Genomic DNA, 11,770 nt, shown 5'->3' on the forward strand with positions numbered 1-11,770 from the left:
AAGCACTTTGTAACTTGTTTTTGAAAAGTGCTCTACAAATAAAGATTGTTATTATATTATAAATGTGAAGTTTATACATAACAGTTTATACACAGCCGATTAAATCCAATCATTGCTGGTTGGCATAAAACACGTGACTACTGGTTCGCCGGTGCAGGAAGGAAGCCTCAGAAAACTCAAATACAGAGAGATTTACATGGAGGTGAGAGGCTTTGTGAACTCGTTTAGTGAGTGCTTGAATTTAATGGACGTTCATTTTGTACAGGGCCTGCACTCCAGCTTTAGGATCTGAACACTTCCTGGGGGTGATCACATTAAAATATTAGGAGGGGAATTACTAAAGAGGCTGAGAAATGTTTTATGCATATATGTTTGGAGTTTTTTTAGAGTCTGACTTGAAATAGTCAGGAAAATCCTAGTAATTTCAGAATTTTAGAGACATTTTTGATTCCATGTTTAAAAGAGACTGGTGAGGGGTTCGAACGAGCGACTCTTGACCTCCGTTTCTCCAATCCTGGATTGGTTCCAGAGTTCTTCTGCTTTGTATAAGTATTAATTTGCTACTTAAGTGTAAATTAATTACAGTTACAGTTAAATGTTCATGTTTGCATTGGAGGTTACATCCTAATATTTTTTGTAAAAAGTTTGGCTAAATGTTTATAATAATAATATTAATTTTGTTGCTTTGCATGTTTTTCATGTGCACCACGTCTTCCTTTGCCTTTTCCAGCCACAGCTGTTCTGATGTTTCTGATTGGTGCCAGTAAAACTGCCTCTCAAGCTGTCTTTTGAAAATGGTTAACGGAAAAACACATGTATGTGACATAACTTGCGTGATTTATATATGTTAAAATGTAAATAACATAATTATTTTAACCAAATGCATATTTTCCTCAATCTAACCAAGTAGTTTTTGTACTTAAACCTAACCAAATTGCAACGTTACAAATTTACCACAAGTTTTATTTGGAAAGTCTAAGCGGACGTTACATATTTGTATTACTAACTTGACTGCGGAGCCCTACATGTGCAAAAAACAACTCTAAAGGGTACCCAGGGCGTTAAAAAGTGGGTCTCGAACAAGCCTCCAAATGTGATGAGTTGGGAGTGAAAATCTGTCGGGTAGGGCAGTTATTGTGTAGTCTGAACCCGGCATTAAAATATCCCTCAAATATAAAATCTGACTAGAAGAAAAATATTAATTTCGACATAATTTCTGAATTAATGTTAGTTACTGTGCCGTTAGAGAGACGTCAGAGCGCCTGGTTACTGTTGGAGAAGGCTGGACTCTCTAATGATCATACTTTGATTACATTTCTTGGCATTTGATGTCAGCTGGGAGAGATTACACCACTAAACTCTGGATTATTATGCTGCATATTTGACCTCCAGGCCAAACAGCTCATGTTAAATCCCAGTTTATCGCATTTGAGCCATCCCTTCCTCACACTGCATGAAACCAAAACTGAGCAGCGAATGCCAAAAGTGGGCCAGCTAAAGCCCCGTGTAGGCATTTCAAATAAATAGAGAGCAATTACAGTGTTTTGTTTGTGTACAGAGGTCACTGTGGAGCCCCCAACTGAGATCAGAAGAAATCCATTTTGGTGATGGTGGGAGGGAAGGTCGGTCCTTGTCTGACCCCCACTACACCATGCAGCCTGTGTGCTAGCACAGGAAACAGGGTCAGTTATGGCACCCGGCTCCCACCTCCAGTTCCCCGCTCTCATCATTGTTCCCCTGCTGTCTCCTCCTCCCTCACGTAGCTGTCAGCCCTGCAGGACAAATCTCACCGAACCTCATGTCTTTTTCTTTTTTGCTTGTTTTAGTCCTGCTGTTGTGTTTGAATAACTCACTGTCACTGACCGCTGAGGCACATCCAGCCTGGGATTGTCTTTGACAAACTGGAGGCAGGGAAATGATTGGCATGTCTGACCGGGTAGCAGCTGAAGGCTCGTGGCAAAGACGTCTAGTTTTATTTTTCATTAAGAAAAAATACATTTAAAAAAACATAACCGTAGACAGACTCTTTTGTTGTTACTATAACTACAGCACAGTAAAACTCACTAACACTTACATGTTACACAGGTCTGCTAGTGGGTGGCATCTCACACCGAGCCACACAATACTGCATTGTTGTTGGATATTTTCTTTAAAAATATGTCTGTATTCGGATGTGTGAGGGTATGTGTATATATTGTGTATCTGCTGTTATTTAAATAACCTTTAATATAAACCCCAAGGAATACCAGTAAAATATCTGTTCAGTGAACAAACTAATGGTAATCTAAGGCCTTAGATTAAAATCTACACCCTTACGCTACACTTGCTTTTTGCCTCGGATCTGTTAGCTTTAGCCTTTTAGCATTATATGAAGTATGTAGCCACCAAGTGTGTATTTATGACCCTTTCACAGGGTTCTTCTTTTAAATCAGACAGATGGAAACACTACAAACTTAGCTGGAGATGGCATCTTTAACCACTTCATTGCAGAAACGTTTGCTTAGCTAACGAATGATGGCCTAGTTGTCATTTTAAACAGTATAATCCTCAGCAGGTGATGATCCATAGAGCTTTGTTGTTTGTATTTTCAAACATTATGTTTCCATTTTACGGTTAGTAAAATATATTAACAGCAACAGTATCACCAACACTTGGTCATACCTAAACGACAAAATGGGTCGATTGTCAAGTGTCCCAAAACTACGTATAAAACTGTTGGAAGGTTAAAATACATTAATTCCTCAAAACAACACGTATGAGTGTTTAACCGTTCCAGTACAGCGACAGGCGTACCAGACCAACACGTTTAACACGTGGCAAATGTTGTGAAACGGCGCTAGATGGTTAGGTTTAGGCAACTAAATCACTAGCTTAGCTTTAGGGAAAAGATGGTGGTTTGGGTTAAAATAAGTACTTACATTAAGTAGGCACGTCCGTTATTTAACTTAAAAAATTACAACTTCAACTTTTTTCCACACGTCACTTGAACCTCGGTTTCGTGGTTAAAAGTCCAGAGTTTACTTGACTCCACCACCTCCTTACGTCGCCTGACTTCTTTTGCCACTAGAGGTGTAATAATTGCCAGTGGTGGAATGTAGCTAAGTACGTTTACTCAAGTATGGTACTTAAGTACAATTCTGAGGTACATGTACTTTACTTGAGTTTTTCCATTTTATGCTACTTTGTACCATCACAAACAAATATTGTACTTTTTACTCTACATTACATTTATTTGACATTGGTTATTTGCAGATTCAGGTTATTAATATAAAATATGCTTTCAAAAATAAACATGTTAATAGATTTTATATATCAATAAACACAAGGCAAAGTGAGTGAACAGAAGAAAAATTTAAATCAAATCAATATTTGACTTCAAAAGAGCATCAAACAATCATCAAAACGTCAGCACAGTACTGGATATAAATATGAAATAAATTGTTTTTTGTACTTTAAGCATATTTGATGCTAACACTTTTGTACTGTTACTTAAGTAAGAATTTAAATGTAGTACTTTTACTTGGAACAAAGTATTTCTACACTGTAGTGTTGCTTGTATTGCTTCCACTGCTGATCTTTGCTGCTTGTTATTCATCTTTAAAGCTCTTTTCGTCTTTTAGCTTCAGCAATTTAAGCCTTTAGCTTGAAAAGTTCACTATGAATAAACTATTATTATTATTATTATTATCAGAAGAAATTCAAAATAAATGTAGAACTTGCAGCACAGACAATTCAGCATTGCAGGGCATCATGTAAACGTGATGTTCTTGTGCATGAACAGGGCAATACTGCCACCGCCTGGCGTCTCACCTGCACTGCAAACACTTTTTCACACAATAAACCGGCTCACAGTCGGCAGACCATCCTGCGTGCATGAGGACACAGATCTGGCTTGCAGAATATGGCGACAGAATGAAAGATTTTGTGGTTTTGTTTGTGATTTAGATTCATTCCTGCACACGTGAACGCTGCTGCTGTTGGACTCATCTTCTTGCTGTGGCGGTGAAAGATTGTACAGCCTTAATTTAAAGGGAGCACCAGCGGCTCCAGACCCGCCCAGCTCATTCAGTTTGGACGCATTTAGCACCAACTGCGTCCAAGATGACGACCAACAGCAGGTACAAGAGTCGCGCGCCCCGGTCAGGTAAGTCCCTGCAGGTAATTAATAACCTACCGCGCGTCAAATTACGCATCGAGTAATGAGTCTGCACAAATAAACATGCTGTTTTCATTTCTTCCTCCGGATATTCTCCTCCTGGGATCTGCTCCCCAAACGGACTGATGTCGCCTGGAATGTGGCCTCCTGACACAGATGATGGAGAGGTAAGAGGTGCGCAGCAGCCTCCTGCTGTGTCGCACCTGCATCAGCCAATAACATCCCTTTGTTTTTGGTGGCTGTACAGCTGTGATCAGTGCTGTCAGTGACCCCCTCTTTGTCTTTACTGTCAGTGTGGACACATCACTGATATTTAGTTTATTCAGGTTTTATGGATTCTGGTGAATAAATAACAGAAGTTTGCACCACCATGCAGAAAACTCACGCTCACTCAACCATTTCTATTCACACCTGTAAATGATTCTAGTACTGAAACGACTGGTGGAATAATCAATCAGTCAGTCAACAAAAAAATCTTATTTACTGTTAATTGATTTATCATTTCAGTCATTTGAAAATGCCAAAAGCATTCAGTGACTCAAGCTGCTCAATTGTGACATTTCTGTGTCTTATTCGTCATTTCTGAAAGTAAACTGAATATCTGCAGGTTTTGGACCGGTTTAGACAAAAGGAGACATTTGAAAACATCAGTTGTAGCTCTGCATGATTTATCAGCAGTTAAAAAAAATGATCTGGCATTTTGAGGTAATCTGCATCGGCTGATACCGGCACTCACAAGGGTGATATACTGAAAGTGTCTGCAGATACATCTGAAGGAAGCCTCGTCTGTGAGCTGCTGGTGAACAATGTTAACGCTACCTCTTGTTGAGTTTTTGTAAGGTGGTGAAAAAGTGAGTCTGGAGCCCTAAATGTCCTCAGTCACCATCGTCTTTTCTAAATGTGAACACGTTTCTCCTAAATGACAGCAGCTCCAATCTGACAGCATCACCGGCTTGTTAAATATATCTATAGCTATACTGTAGAGAATAAAGCAGCTGAATGACGTCACATAAGCCACGCTCTGAAATCTACAGCAGAACCTAAAGTATGTTTCTGTTCCATTCATTAAGGAAACTTCCATCTAAAACAACACGTTACTGGCTGAGATTACATCTACATTAGATTGTATTCTGCAGGAATAGTGGAATTATACCCTACATTTCTTTGTTTTGATATCGGCGTTATATACTGGACGTTGGCCGCCCTGCTCTCTAAATATCAGCATCAGTCGACCACTAAAAAACATAACACTGTAAATTTGGTTTATCGTGCATTATGTGCATGTGACTGTCCGATAATAGAAACTGTATACTCTCAGTACAATACAGTAGGAGAATTTAACCCTTGCAAACTTTGCTCAAACCCTCCAAAACTTTATTTTAAATGCTAAAGGTTATTCCAAACATACAGAATCTGTCGAGCTAAACATTTGGAGTTTGGAGCAGCCATAAAGGGCATGGAGTATTTCAGTTGAATACTTCATATAGCTTCCCTGAAACGCTGGAACGAGATGACATAGCGCTGCAACTAACAGTCAATAATCTGGTAACTATTTTAGTTTTATCCCATGAAATGTCAGAAAATAGTGAAAAATGCCTGTAAAACTTTTTAAACATGAAGACGACATCTTCAAATGTCTTATTTTGTCCGAACAACTGAGCAAAACAGGAAAATATGAAGTTTTGGATCATATCAAACAGATAAAAGCAGCAGATTGTCATATTGGAGAAGCTAGAAAAATATTTGCCATTTTTGCTTAAAAGTAAAGTTTAAGTAATCATTAAAATAGTTGCCCATTACTTTTCTCTCAGTCAACTAATGGATTCAGCTTTAAAATATATAATGAAATACTGTGAAACATTATCGAATAAGATGATTTTTTCAACCTTAAAACTACTTAAGGTCAGAAAACAGGGAAAATATGTGAACACTGTTGCCCAAAGCAAGTTGGAAATGTGAATCTCAGGAGATTTATGGTAGAAAAATACCAGATACTTTCATATGTCTTACATACAGCATCTCCTCACCGCCTTCACTGTGAGCATCTTTATTTTCAGATATACATCCTCAAAATTCCCACAAGCAGTTTCATAATGTTTGCCTTCATCCTGCTCCATGGTTTTCATGCCAGTCTTAAACGGCAGCGCTGAGGCTGAGTTGGCGTGGTGGTGTTACCCGGCAGTCTGGATCTGTGTATTTTTGCGATGTGTGTGTGGGAGTGACTTGCAATCGCATCCGCAGACAAAATGTCAATATGGAAGCAACACCGAACCCAAAGAGAAAAACACGTCCACACACACACACACACACACACAAGTCCTTAGTCACTCCCTAAGTAGTCCAGCTAATGCACTCTACATTAGATTTGGTATTAAAGCTTGCTGTATTCTCAAGTGGAGCTGTTACACTATCTGCCTCCTTCGACCCTGTTTTGTTCTGTAGTTTTTGGCTTTCCTTCCTCTCAGATGCACACGTATGTCTCTGCATTGTTGCGTTCACTGCACACACTGCCCACCCCTCCTCTTGTCATGCTGCCATACTGTATTATGAATACTTGGAGATCCTTTAGGACATGCTCTCAGGCTCTCTCCGCCCCCCTCACTTCAATAATACATGAAAGGAATCATGGGGATGTCCTACTAACACAGCTCCTGTGCTGTACCATGCAGCAGCACAGAGCTGTAAGGGAGATCAGAATGGGGTCGGCCATTATGGTATGCGTATGCTGCCCCGCAAAAGCAAAAAGCACTTATTATATATTCGATCAAAATGTTTTTATTACCATAAAAAATTCTATGTTATAGTAATGTGCACATTCCATAAAAACAGCGTATACATTTAAAAAGACCTAAAACACAAAAAACTCAGTATCCTTACTGTGTACTACTGCATTACTCACTCTAATCAAATATTTACAAAAATGTGAGGGAGTACTCACTTTTGTGAGACATTGTATATCAACTGAAAGCTAGCTTGTGAGATAGACATGGCTAGCTAAAACTAAAGCTAAGTATATAAAGAGTCTAAAAGTCCTTCCCCTACTGCATCATGGGACCTTATTCTGGAAGATTTTTATACAGTAGTCAACAGCAAGAGACAACTTATTTTTTTATCCCGTTTGAATTGTGCCCTGAATGACACACATGATGTTTGTCAATTTAAAATGTAATTTTGTCCGTCAAGAAAGTTGCAGTTTGTCGTAAAACTGTAAAGTAACATTTAGTTTTGTGTGAAACCGCTCAGTGAACTCCATCTGTCGTCGTGCACAATATACGTCACCAACGTGTTACCACTATAATGCTGAGCTAACGTTCATTGTTTGCTTGCTACTAGCTACATAACTTATGTTCCACGCACAGATGTTTCTCACCTGGTGTGTTTAATCCAACGACTCCTGGTTCTCCAATCACATCATCTACACATGGAAGCTCTCTGATGTTAGCTTCAGTAACGTTAGCTTCACAGTGATGTTAACTTTACTTACTGTTGTGTTACGGGGTGGCTGTGGCTCAGGAGGAAGAGCGGGTTGCCTTTTAATTGGAAGATTGGCGGTTCAATCCCCGGCTCCTCCAGGTGGCCTGTCGAAGTGTCCTTGGGCAAGATACTGAACCCTGATGGCTGATCCATTGTTGCAAAAACATCTGTTTCTGTTTGAGTGCTTACGCTGAGTGTGTGAATGTAAAAAGCGTTAATAAATTCAGTGACGGTTGCTTAAGAAACGTTAGCTTCACTAATGTTTGTTTTAGTAACGTTAGCTTCAGTAACATTTGCTTTATTGACGCTAGCTTCAGTAATGTTAACTTCTGTAACGACATACATATAACACAGTCTTAGACAGTTTTTCTTGACTTTCAGAATGATCTTTTAAATTGACAAACATCGTGTGTGATTCAGGGCACAGTTCAAACAGAATCAAAACATTAAATGTCTCTTACTGTTGACTAAAGTACATATTTTTTCTGAAATAAGATCCCATGGTGGTTCACCGGAAGGGGAGGGACTCATTGATTTTCCCATTGTTTTCTGTAAATGAAAAATATCTATTGCTGGAGAAGGACCCTTTTTCCTCACCCCAGCTATACGCTAACTGTAGCTAGCTTAGCATATCTTAGCAGAAACACTTGATTCCTATAAGCCATGGACTGAAAAAAATAATCAAAGTTAAAGTTAATTTTCTGAAATACATTAGCTAAAATGGATAAGAATAGAGAACGAATGCTGTTGATAGATACCGAGTAAAATAATCAGCCTATATCTTTCTGTCTGTCTTTACAAGCACAAGCTCTACAACTGATCTAATGTGTTTTGTGTGTGTTCTGGTTTTTAGGAAAAAGACTATGTTGGATTCGCGACGCTGCCCAACCAGGTGCACAGGAAGTCCGTGAAAAAAGGATTTGACTTCACCCTCATGGTGGCAGGTGAGAGTATTTGTCCCATACTATATAAAAGAAGTGGACGTCACCCGTTAATTTGTGCACGGCATCGTGTTAAAGCCTTAAAATTGGCATTTTGGCTTTTGCCATCTTGGTTTTTAGGAACCAGATGTGACCATATGTGGAAGAGAGGATGGAGCTGGATAGCTTGGTCTGCAAGGGTCATCTGTGATTCACATTAACCAATTTTGGCTGGCAAAAAACAAAATAAAATTTATTAGCAGAAAAAATTGGCACTAAATCATTTGCAGATTTAATGAACTGCAGTTAGCTAACCTGCTGGAAATAAATAAACATGGAAATAAAGGAGAACCATGGCATCATGGATTGGAGATATAGACGGGTTTCTGTGCAACGTCATCACAGAGATGCGCGAGCAACCAGGGAGCAGAAAGCAGCACTCTGTCCTCACGGCACATCAGTTTAAATGACATATCTAGCTGCAGTGTTGGACAAATTACTCAGAAATTGTAATGGGTTAGTTTTTACTTATTACTAATTTAAAACGTAACAATATTACGTTACTTATTACTGGGTATTAAAAGTAAATAGTCACGTTACTCGTTAAGTTACAATTACTTTCAACCACTGCGCCCCATCCTTAAAAGTGACGGGAAACCTCTTCAGCAGCGCATTTTAGAAATTAATCCACTTTACTGGAACAATAATTAACCTGAGGGGTCAACAAGGAGCCGAATTTAAAACAGTGCAGCCTCTCAGACCAGAGGATGCTGTGTCATACAGGCTAAAATAGGCTTTTTAAATATATTAAAAAACAAAGCAGGTCCCTCCCGACATTTTATCTGACGCGTGGCTGAAATAGAAAAAACAAATAGAAAAAACAAAGCAAGTCTCTCACGACTTTTTAAACTAAGATTTTTACGAAGCATATAACGTTTTTTAACTCCACTGTCTTAGATAAAAATAAAAAAAGATTCTCGACTTTTGAACTAACATTACTGTTTTGCACATGCACTTATAAGAGAAGTATTCAGTGCTTTTACAAAACACAAAACTTTGATTAACGCCACTCTGTCCTGCCGAGTGGATGCTTCACTGGCAGTAATGTCAGCAGTCGGAGTTTCTTTCTACAGGCAAAGTTTCACGTTTCTTAGCAGATGCTTCAATACAAAATTGTTCGCGGTTGAAATATTTTTGCTGGTCTCACAACGTTTACAGAAGATAATGATGTTTGCATCTCTGAGCGTGACACAGCTAAGTTTGGCCTAATGTCAGTACTTAACATCACAACTGTGGAAAGAACGCCTCTCTCCCTCGTTCTTCCATTAGCCTTTCAGCTAGCAGCTGACTTGAACAACATTACGGTGTCGCTGACCTGCAGCGCGTCGTGCACAAACAATGCGTGATCTATGTTGATTACAGTGGTTGACTACAGTCTTCTGACTGGCTACCGAAGCGCTTAGCTGCGCGCCCATCCAGTAGTGTTTGTATACAAGAAACCCGTCTATAGTATTACTGTACAGTATTATAGCTAAAAATAAAAATTAAATGTTATTCATTCGAACTGTTAACTCTTTTGGTTTGGATGCGTGCTGTAGAAAAACACACACACGGAGGTTAAACCTACAATTTAATGTTCTTATTTTCAAACTGTATGTTTCATTTTTACAAGAGAAAAGATCAAAACACAAACTCAAAAAACTCTCTAATGCAAGTTTAGCGGGAGATTTTGGAGTTTAAACTTCCCTTATTCCAATAAAGAGCAGGACAGAGCTGCTAATGTTAGCTTAAACTCTGACAATGTTAGTGCCATCTTGGTGCACACAAGGTTGATGTTCCAGACCCGCAAAGGGATTTTTGGTGTAACTTGTAACATACATACTGCATCGCCTTAGTTTGGAAATAAATAACGCTTACCACTAACCTAATTAGCCAAGCAAACATTAGCAGCAGCTATTCTCTAAATAGTGAATATCTCTTAATCTCTCTTCACACTTAAAGACTCCCACCAAAGCAGCAGGATGTTCTTGTTGTGATGAAGCTTTATCACCACACCTCCGCACCATTTCAATTTTCACAAGTTTCATGTGTCCTGTGAAAATGTTTGGCTCTGTTAAAACATGAATGCTAATCTTCAGGGAACAAGATAAATCACAAAAGCTTCTCCTCCAAAAATAAAAGAGCAAAGATCTGGATTCAGTCACGATTTATATCCATCTGAAAATGTTCAGAAGCATTTCTGAGAGACAACAGCGTTATGTGAAGCCTACTTTGGTTTTTGATCAAAAGCACTCTGTAGAAAGAAACTTGTTTTTTGTCAAGTAAACATGACAAAAATCTTCTTGGGGACACAAGTTACTCTTATTTTACCTGGATATGACAGTTTGAAATTTTTACACAGAGCTTTCAACACTTATATCCAAAGTCCAATAACAGACAAGACAAAAATGTCTTAATAAAGCATGTAAGTGAGGATTTAGTATTTCACCTCCTTAAATTTGGATGCGAGAGAGAAACACATTTAAAAAGGAATTGTGAAAATGTAAGCAGTATTTGGAGATTAAATTTCCCAAAATGAAACTGAAGTGTCTCTCCATAAAGAACAGGAGTGAAGTCAGATCTTCGTTATTTTCCAAGTAAGAAAACCTCGTTCAAAGTCCCTTTTGAAATTTGCAAATAACTAAAAATAAAGGCTTTTCAAGGCAGTTTGTTGTGTGGTTTAGAAAAAGAAAATATTTTTTTAAAAGTAGTCATTGTTAATTTAATATTTCTGCTTTTTAGCAGCCTTTAACAAACACCATTTCCCATAAGACCACAGACTGTATAAAATACGTTTTGAAGCTTCGAGTTGGCAATTTTTCCGTCGGCATCTTGGTGTTTTGCAACCAGGCACCGAACATGACCATATTTGGACGAGACGGTGGCGTTAGCTAGGTGGTTACCAAGGTGCATCTGTACTTCATGGTAACTGTATTTAATCAGGATGCTAATTTTGGCTCAGGTTTAAAACTCACCTCTATCCTGATTGACAGGTCGCCGTGGTCGCGACTTGTCAATCACAAGGTAGCCCCGCCCTAAAACCTCCCTGCTTCCTGGTCTCTGTTCCTCTGAATGGGACCATAATTACTAAATGAAAATCATGCTGTGTTGAAGAAGACTTGAAACTAACAACTGAGACCAGAAACTCATCAGGAAAGTGTTTACTGAGGGAATAAATCAG

General features: G+C 38.8%; 1 long non-coding RNA gene across 1 annotated transcript; it reads left to right on the forward strand.

Annotated features, from left to right (window-relative positions):
• Nucleotides 1-3,450: 3,450 nt before the first annotated feature.
• LOC119915258 lies at nt 3,451-8,613 on the forward strand. The gene is made up of 3 exons (XR_005446926.1): nt 3,451-4,144; nt 4,313-4,323; nt 8,484-8,613. It is a non-coding gene; the product is annotated as an uncharacterized LOC119915258 (long non-coding RNA).
• The last annotated feature ends 3,157 nt before the right edge of the window (nt 8,614-11,770 follow it).

The sequence above is a fragment of the Micropterus salmoides genome, unplaced genomic scaffold (assembly GCF_014851395.1).
Source record: "Micropterus salmoides isolate LMB-PRFRI ecotype aquatic unplaced genomic scaffold, ASM1485139v1 Ms_hic_scaffold_2017, whole genome shotgun sequence".
Classification (NCBI taxonomy): domain Eukaryota; kingdom Metazoa; phylum Chordata; class Actinopteri; order Centrarchiformes; family Centrarchidae; genus Micropterus; species Micropterus salmoides.